Genomic DNA, 10,257 nt, shown 5'->3' on the forward strand with positions numbered 1-10,257 from the left:
CAAGACAATATATTGGAAATGTACATTACAACTTGTGAGGGATGAAGGCGTGAAGGAAAACTGTGAAAAAAATGAGAAAAGGTTAACAAATTTGAAAAGTTATGATTTAATACCTTACAATTACTGTAACCCCACTGTACATCAGTTTGATAATAAAATTGAAAAATAAGCTGCGTAAAATATAATTTCACTGTATTGGCACAGGAAATAATATTCTTTATGTAGTAATATTTTAAAAATCAATACTATTTGGCATCTAATTTGTATTAATTACCCCTTATTTATCAGAGGGTCATCAACTTGAATGTTATCCAACTAGACAATATTTTCACAATATACTTGCCAAATTTTTCAAAAAAGAATAAATTTAGTACTTTCTCATTATAAAACAGAAAACTGTTTAAAATGCTACGGAAACCCATAACTTTTAAAAGTAAGTTGTTAAGAGGACAGAATATATGTGTTCTTCAAAATTCCTATGACTAATAACTACTCATTTTTAAATTCTCAACATTCCTGAGAGATTCTAAACAGTACCTGTTTGCATGTTATATAATTGTGCAATAAATGTAGTTTCCAATGGGGTGTTACAGACTGAGAAGTCAACAGAAAAATAACCACATTGTGATAGAGGATAAAACTATGAAGCATGTGTAATAATTATTTCTTCAAGAGTAAGCTATTGTTTAACAGCGTAAGCTATTATTTTTATGACTATCAATCCCAAGATTTATGCCATAAAATCATCCTAGCCCAACAGTTTCCAACTTTTAAGGGGCACCTTAAAATTCCTTAATTCACATCATGAATACCTTATCTCTATTTTGAAAAAATACTACACCTCTGCTAATGTGACGCCCTCCTTGTTCTGAAAAGAACACCACAATACATTGATCTGCATCATTTTTCCTCCACTGGTATTCTTGAGATCAGAACACTTGCAAATATTATTTATATTTATACTTTTTTAACTATCATAGATATTCAGGATGCTAAGATAAAAAAATTATGGTTCAAAGCCCACCCAGGCAGGAAGGTTTCTTAGAATCTTATCTCCAAAAAAATTCTCCACAAAAGCCAGACTCAAGTGGCACTGAGGTTGAAGTGGTAGGGCACGAGACTTGAGCATCAACAGGCTCAGAGACACTGTACAGGCCAAGAGTTCAAGCTCTAGGATGAACCAATAAAACAAAAACAAAATTGAAAAGAAACCCCAAACCTAGCATTTTTCTCCATGTATACAGAGGCACGTAAATAAGGAAATGACTTCCTGTTTTACATATAGGTAGAAGAAAGAAGATGTCACACAATTACTCTCTTCATACCATATTAAACCAAACCCTTAAAAAATTGTTTTTTCTAAATGTATAAATTAATGTCATCCATTTTTTGGCAACTCTGTCTAGATTATTCACATTAACATAGTATACATGAACTGTGGGAATTGTCTATTAACTATGTTCTAATTATAACTCTCTTGAAAGAATATCTAGACAAATAGAATGCCAGAATCATTTGTGAATTTAACAATTAATCCCTCTACTTAAAAATAATTTTGTAGTATACTATAGAATATGAAATTACAAATAAAACCAAAAAATATATTTTAAATCTAAATTCTAATTTAACAAGGTCTACAAAGTCCTACATTAGACGAACTTTGCTATTTCTCCAGATTTAAGCTTTTGTAATCCTTCAACATTAATTTGGAATCCAACAGAATGAGGCTGACTTACTTTTGCAAATTTTTGGATGGGAATCATGAGCTATTTTTCATCTAGGAATGTTCTGTAATGATGAGAGCATTTAAAACACAAGTGAGGATATATATGAGTTGCATTCAATAGGAAACTTGACTTCTCAAAACATAATGACAAAATTAGCCGAAACTTCCAACTGTGTATTCCTTTTTTGTTGTTTGGTTTGTTTTACTGAGTCAAAATTATTCTACCTGGTCCAGGGAAGGTATCGTTATGTAATTCCACTCTCTAATCTCCTGTTTGAGTGCTAGAATTCCAAGCTTGTAGCACTTTGCCCTGCCATAGTTTGTTTATTTAATCTAGAAACAGACTAGCAATTCTGAACTTCTCCTATGATCTTATCCACTAGACTGAATGCTCAGACTGTTTATGTACTATTTTCAAAGATGTTTTAACATTTGACACAGGATATGAACATTTTCAGATGCACCTGCAGGGTTCCCTGATTCATTCCACCATGGATCCTATAATAATAATGATTACTTGACTTTCTTACTATCTCTGGTCCCTACCTATGTAATATTCTCAACTTCTGGGGGAATGTTCACTTGAAGGCTTTCTAATATTTAAAATTATCATTTGATTCTAATCTTACTCAGGACTTATTTTCTATTGTTTTCTAACTTTTCTACATATTCTGAGAGTTGTTTCATTTGTGTCTTTTTGTGTGCACCTATAAGTGCCTCTGTGTGTATGTGTATGTTCGTATGTATGTATGCAAAAACCTAAAGCTGTTATTCAGCAATGTTGCTCGTGACTGGTATTCCAGCTTTTGGCTGATTAATTATAGGTAGTGTCTCAAAGCCTATACTGTCCAAGCTGGATGCAAATTGAACTTCCCAGACTCCTTTACATTCTTAGGTTTTATTTTTCCAGGAGTATCAACTTTTAAACTTCAAACACTTTTGCGAATGTAAAGTCTAACCTGTAGCCCAGATTTTTAACTCAAGAATTCATATAAAGATAGATGAACATATACATTACATATCCTGAGTGTACACTGTTAGAAATGTGATCATAAACCAAGTTGTTGTGAAATCTGAGGATTGGGGTTTAAAGTCAGCACGGGTAGGAAAGTCCTGGAGACTCTTTTCTCCAATAATTACTAGAAAATTGGAAGTGGCACTGTGGCTCAAGTGCAAGAGCCCTAGCCTTGAGCTGCGTTTCAGAGGGACAGCAACCTGTCCTATATTTCAAGTGCCACAAACAACAAAAACAACAACAAAAAGAATATAAGAAAAGGAAAGAATAAGGAATGTGATCTTAGCCACCAGGTTCATTGCTGGTATAATTCCTGTTCTCTCAAGATGGATTCTTTATTTCCAGTTACGTGTACACTCTCCTATATCTGACTTGCATTGGAAACAGAATCATTCTTCCATTCTCCTTTTTGCACATTTACGTGATTAGCAAGCGTGATTTAGAAAGGCAGTGGCCTCATGCTTCATGTTCCACTTAGGAGTAATGCTTTCTCTATATCACTCTCATAAATCTACATATTGGATTTGGCTTTATTTTTTCAATGTTTTCTTATTTGTTGAGTCTTCTATATTTTATTGAACACTTATACATAAACACAGAACTTCTTTTTCTCTTATAATTGCTATTGTTTGTCTTACTCTTAACTCATGTACACTTGGGAAATTCATGCGCAGCACATAGACTCACAAAAATGATCTGAGAACCTTCTTCCCATTTAAAATTCACCTTAATTTACAGAGCACATAGGAAGTTTGAACAAAATGTTCTCATGGATAATGTATTTATAAGCAATTTAAATTTCATTTCTCTTTACTAAGTTGTCTCTGAAACACGTGTTACCTCATGGCCAAAAGTATCTTTGTGCTATTTCAATGAAGCAAGAAAACATTCATTTTTTTTCCGGAGAAGCACCATAGATTGTTACTGGAAGTAAGTGGAAGTAACTGTTACTGGATGTGGAAACTGATCCCAGGAGAGGAATTGAACATAGAGAAATGACAAAGTTCAAGTTAACTATTGCTTTCTTTTTTACTGTATAAGAAAAGGATCCTAGGCTGGAAGGAAATTCTGTCCCTGACTTTTGTGAGTGTGTCCTTTACTCATATAAAACTTGTCTGTGAACTTCTGGTTGAGAGTATTACAAAAGGAAACAATGTGTCATTTGAAGGCCAGTATAGAACAAAAGGAAGTCACTTTATTTTAAAAATGTTCTACTGCAAAGAAGCAAAGATATGGAGGCTTTAAATTGTCTTATGGATGGATGTTTCACTCCTGAGATGATTCTCTTGTTGCAGGAATCAGTTATCAATTCCTTTAGTCAAGTCCTGAGTTTTCCATAGCAATAAGGATTCCAAAAAAGCAGGATCCAGTGAGTATGATAAGCAAAAGCAGCCTATTTTCAGACCACCACTATTTTAAGGAGAGTCCCAAAGAAATACCCAGGGTTTGTTTTGTTTCCTTGTTTATTTAGTTTGTGCTGGTTCTGGGGCTTGAACTTAGAGACTGGCCACTGTCCCTGAACAGTTGTCTTTCTTTCCCACCTGGCCCAAAGCTAGTACTCCGCTGTTGAGCCAAACCTCCACTTCGGGATTTTTGGTGTTTAATTACAGATACGGGTTGACAGACTCTCTTTCCTGGGTTGGCTTTGAACTAAGACAATAAGAAAGCTAAGTGACATCAACTGTATGTACTTCTCTTTTGAACCAAGAAATATTAGATGAAGTTTATTATAAAGTTACTATTTGACAATTTTTAAAAAAGAGAATATGTTTAGCAAAGAAGCCATAACAAATAACTCAGCAAAAGTAGGTGAACTACTCAATCATTTGGGAAGATTACTATTGACTTCATCATTCCTTTGAGGGAAAATTAAAGCCATATTTGTAATTTTTTGTTGGTTGTGATTATTGAATATTGATCCTTGGCATTGTCTCTCAGCTCTTCAGCACAAATTGAGCACTCTACCACTTTAGCTACAGCACCACTTCCGAGTATCTGGAGTTAATTGAAGGTAAGTGTTTCATGGACTTTCCTGACCAGGCTGGCTTTGAACCACAATCCTCTGGTCTCAACCTCCTGAGTAGCTAGGATTACAGACATGAGCCACCAACACCCGGCTCATATTTGCATTTCTGTGCACTTAATGTCACTATGTAGACAAAGAATGGAAATCTGAACCAAATGATGTGACATTGAAGCTTGCCAGAATGATTGAGTTAGCAAAAAATATGTCCTCCTTTCCCATTTTGTTACATTAATGACCCATGAGCTATGGGACTCTTACATTAGCATCCTCTTCCATCTTTGTAGGTGTATTTAGTATCAGAAACTGTTCACAGAGAAATATAGAAAGACATATTTTTAGAAAGCAAAGGATATCAGGTGGGAAAGAACAGCATAGAAGGAGATACATTTATCACACAGAGATTAAGAACTAGCCTAGGAGATTTGGAATGCTAAAGGCAATGAGGAATAAGCCTATTTGATAACTAGTTCTTCAATATCCAAAAATGGTTTCCTAGAACGGTTTCTGCTATACCTTAGTTACGATCATTTTTTCTTTCCATCTGGAGTTATTCCTTCTCTTCTGTCACAACTGTTAATTAGCCTCTGCCCTTTTGGTGCGAAGACTTGCAAAAAGAGTTTCCAAATCTCACTTAGACTGTTGTTGTTGTTGCTACTTTTGTTGTTTTGGCAGTCCTGGAGCTATAACTCGTGCTTGGGAATTTTCCTCAGCTTTATTTTTTTTCCTCAAGGCTAACCATCCACCATTTGAGGCACAGGACCACTTCCAGTGTTTCCTTTGCAATTTATGTGGTACTGAGGAATTGAACCCAGGGTTTCATGCATGCTAGGCAATCACCAAACCATGAAGCCACATTCCCAGAACCCTAAATGACTTTCTTAAGATGGCATTACATTTTCATTCTGTAACTATGTATCATAATTTTAACCAGAAATTTTTGCTAGAAAAGAGCATTGAACACAGTACTGAGTCCAGTAAGGCTAGTTGGATAATGGATTACTGTCACAGTGTAGTCAGGGCACAGAGGGAATTACCTCATGGAGCTGGTACAACATAGTGAGCAAGACAGAGCCTGACCCACAGTCTACCTCCAGAATGAGAGGGCCACCTTGGTTTCAACCATATGGAGATGCTGGGCCACCTCCTCCAGCACCCATTGAATCAGTTCCTGAGAGAGAAAGAGAAAGAAAGAAGGTCAGAATTACACTTAAGCCAGGTGCCGGTGGCTCAGGCCTATAATCCTAAGTAAAATGGAGGCTGAGATATGAAGATCGTGGTTTATAGCCAGCCCGGCAGGAACACCTGTGAAACTCTTATCTCCAAAAACCACCAGAAAACTGGAAGTGGTGCTGTGATGCAAGTGGTAGAGTGCTAGCTTTGAGCTGAGGAGCTGGGGGAGCTGCCCCAGGCCCAAAGTTCAAGCCCCATGACTGAAAAGAAGTGGACTTCCCACCACAAGAAGTGGATTGAATTGCACCCATTGTCCTAAGGAGCATGGCAGAGAAGTCAGACAGAGCTTCCTGTCAGCTAGGAGTCATTAGTAGGTCACCTGGCTTCTCTGTGCCTCAGTTTCCCCAGCTTCAAAAGTGAACAAAATGAAGGATCCCGTTACTCATAGGGATAGGATAATAAAGAAAAAGAGCCATGTTTTGTTTCATAATCCTATACCTGTTTCACCATTAATAACACACACTATCTGAGATCTTTCTGGGAATCTTCCTATCATATAGTCACAGAATTGCCAAGAACAGGATCAGATGGCCCCTCCCTCTGTGCCTGTCCCTGCTCCAGAGATCCCTCTGTATTAATCCCTTGTTTCCTCAACTGTACCATTAGGAGATTGAAGTCCAATGGTTGAGGCCCAACCCAGAGCTTCACCTCTGGTCAAGAATCAGCTGCCATGGACTGAGTTTGGGACAATCCATCTAAACTAATGACTGAGCGTGGTGCTACATGTCTACCATCCCAACTACAGAAGACCAGGCCTGGTGGATCATGCCTGTCACAGATAGGAGGACCATGATCCAGCCCAGCCTGAGCATATATTAATTCTCCATCTCAGAAATGCCCAAGACAGAAATGCTTGACTCGCATTGTAGAAGACCTGACTGGCAAGCCTTAGGTCTTTAGGTCTAACCCTAATATACCAAAAGAACCAGAGTCCCAGTGCCAGAGGCTCATGCCTATAATCCTACATACTCAGGAGGCTGAGATCTGAAGATCACAGCTCAAGATTTAAGATAGGTTTGGCCTCGCCCATCAGACGTCATGATGAGAAGACCCAGAGTCTGACCTATGCTGTTGCACTCCATACTAGCAGAACTCATATCCTTACTAAGTGTTGGTCATGCTCTCTGTCCCCCTGGGAAGCCATCCCCTGCAGGCCACACTCCCATGTCCTCTAAATCTCCCACTGCCACCAATCAGGCTCAAGGGAGTACCCAGCTCCATTGCACACAGAACCCTTGTTCTTGTAATTTAACAGTGCTGTGTCCCCTTCAAGCCTCTCACCTTTCCAGGCCCCCAGACCTCAGCTGTGAAGCCCATACATGCCTCAAAAATAGCAGTAGAATTTACCAAAACATTCTTCCTCCTGGTTACAACCCAATTCTACACACACACACACACACACACACACACACACACACACACACACACACACACACACACATTCAGACCGGTGACAGAAGACTCATCCATGCAGCACCTGCAATTTGCCAACTGATCACTCACCTGAGCACAGTCAGGCTGTACAAGGAAAAAGATTTTCTCTCTCTCTCTCTGTCTCTCTGACTATGTCTCTGTCTCTCTGTCTCTATGTCTTCAGGTGAAAGGTTGACCGAACACAGAACACAAGGGTTCACACAGCAAGGGTGTCTATCTTCTGCATCCAACACCTCCCATCCCCAGAAAAAAAGAAAAAGACCCCACAAGGCAGGTGTAGACATGCTCCTCCCCACCTCTGACTAAAGCCACCGGGTTTTCACCAGGGAGAGGAAGGGTGCAGATGTGCGGCAGTGTGGCTCCCACTACTCCAGGCCAGGGGATCTGTGGCGCCCACTCCTCACTCAACCATATATCTCCCCGTTTCCTGGGATACTAGCTGCTGGGGATGGGGGTGAGATCCTCGGGTCAACACCCACCCCCACCCCTGGGGCACATTTGTGGCAGGGCGTGGGCCAGACTGTGGGGCACAGGGGAGGCGCGGGTCCAGGTCAGAGAGGAGGGGATATGAGGTGCAAGGTGCAGGGATGTGTGGCAGCCACTCACATGTGTTGCTGGCAGAAGCTGTTGGCAGCTGCTACAGGTGTGGCAAGCAGCAATGGCAGAGGACTGACACACACTCAGGCCCTGAGCAGAGGACAGGGGAGCAAGGACCAGGTCCTGGCCGCAAGCTGGCTCCTGGCCCACCATTGCACCATTGCCTGAGAAAACCATGGGTCTGAGCCCACAGCACCAGGTTTGAAATGCTGCTCCATGGGGAAGGGGGTGAGGGGGCCAGGGCTCAGGCAGACACATGATGGGCCTGAGGAAGGCCTTTCCTCCTAGGCCTCGAGTATCTTGCTCACCACTCAGCCACCTCTACCTTCCTCAACTGCTGGAAGTGGTGTCAACAAACAGAGGGAATTATGGTGCTACTGGTCGGCATGGAATGTGGGCGTGGCCACCATTCTTGTATCCCATTGGTCAGAAAGAACCATGAAACAATGGGGGTGTGGCTGGAATCCTGTGATGCAGGTAGAATGACGCAGCCCATTCCCCAGGGAACTCTGTCCATGACAGTTGGGGACAAGAGGGTGACCTGCTTTAGCCGGATGGCTGCACAGATTGTTGTCTATGTCTGTTTGTTCCCAGACCTTGAACTCAGGATCTGGGCACAATCTGTGAGTTGCTTTTGATCAAAGCTAGCTCTCTACCACTGGAGCCACATGGCTTTACTTCTGGCTTTGTTGGCACTAGTTTGACAGGAGTCTCAAGGGCTTTCCTGTCTGGGGTGACTTTGACCATGATCCTCCTTTCACAAACTTGTAAGTTTTAAGGAGGACTGCTGAGAGCCACTGATGCCTGACTAATCATTGGTTTTGCTGATGTTCTTGGACAGACCTGTGAGTTCCCTATCCTCAGGTTGAAGTGGTAGGAGCTGGAGCACACAGTTTGAATCCTGGTCCTACCACCAACAAATGGCAGGAGATCCTATGAAACTCATTCCTATTCATATGACTACCAAAGGAATGTGATGTATATCATGATTAAATGGGCAGTACTTGAATGATTTGAGGATAAAACTATACACAATTACATTATAGGACACTGGTCGATATTAATTAATACTTTATGAAGCATTTAAACAATCACATTCATTAAATGGAGGCCAAATGAAATACCTACGAATTGGGCATCACATAGCATGGAGATGCTATTTTTTTTCTGCCAGGACTGGAATTTGAACTGATGGCCTAGGTATCCCTGCTGTTCCACTGTGTAGAAAGAGGAAGCTTGCCTCCTTGAATTCAAGAAATTCAAAGTCTGTTCCTTAGGCCTGAAATCGATGCCCACCACTAGAAAACATCCTATTTGTGTACATTTTAAATATATGATTTATATTTATATACATATGTTGATTCTATATTGCATTCAGTGTAGTTATTTATTTTATTTTTTGTTTTATTCATGTATTGACTTCTCATTTTATTGACTAATATGACTCATAGAACAGTGATTACATTGATTACATAGGATATAGGTTTGCATATGTATTGCACATCCTTCCTGACACCCAGGACTTTCACAGAAAAGGAAAACGTGTCAGCATCAACTTCTTACTACATGATTCATTTTTTGGGAGTGCTGGCATCTGAACTCACAGCCTACAAGGCCCAATTCATGAATGGGTGAGTGTCAGCCTGGCATCCTGTGGCAAATTGAGCTGACAGGCAGCTCTGAGTACCTGAAATCGAGCCCCAGCGGTTGACAAAATAAGAACAGATTGACATGCAGATGGTAGTACACTAATAAATATATATCTTTATAGAGTGCCAGAGATGTCTATACATTATTCGGTATTATAGACTACATTCCTACCAATACTTGGGTATTTATAATGCCTCCATATAATTAATGTTATTGTTTTCATTCTTAACAAACTCTTAAGTAAATCAATCAGTATCCTGAAATTATTACATTCTGTAAGTAATAGTATTATTTTAATGCTTCATAAATATTAAATAAAATCAGTCTTCTGAAATTATGCTGTCTAATTTTATAGGAGCATCATTCACCATCAATTCATTCAACCTTGACATTGATAATATTCCCTTGTTATTCCCATGGATGGGAACGAGTCTCTTAGTATCTCCTACCATTGATTGGTGTCAGGACTAGGATTTGAAATCAAGGCCTACATTGCCACGTGGACCTATGACTTCCTCAATAGTCTGACAACCTTCAGCAATGCAAGGTGAAGTACCCTTTGCAACAGTGTCATTCAGA

At 39.9% G+C, this 10,257-nt stretch overlaps 1 long non-coding RNA gene across 1 annotated transcript; it reads right to left on the reverse strand.

The window, feature by feature from the left end:
• LOC138834533 (uncharacterized) lies at window positions 1-8,357 on the reverse strand. Its single transcript, XR_011374176.1, has 4 exons — window positions 8,038-8,357; window positions 5,802-5,935; window positions 1,737-1,788; window positions 1-60 (listed from the first exon to the last, which is right to left on the reverse strand). It is a non-coding gene; the product is annotated as an uncharacterized lncRNA (long non-coding RNA).
• Between the last annotated feature and the right edge of the window lie 1,900 nt (window positions 8,358-10,257).

This window comes from Dipodomys merriami, unplaced genomic scaffold (assembly GCF_024711535.1).
Source record: "Dipodomys merriami isolate MVZ:Mamm:240054 unplaced genomic scaffold, mDipMer1.0.p SCAF_2181, whole genome shotgun sequence".
Classification (NCBI taxonomy): domain Eukaryota; kingdom Metazoa; phylum Chordata; class Mammalia; order Rodentia; family Heteromyidae; genus Dipodomys; species Dipodomys merriami.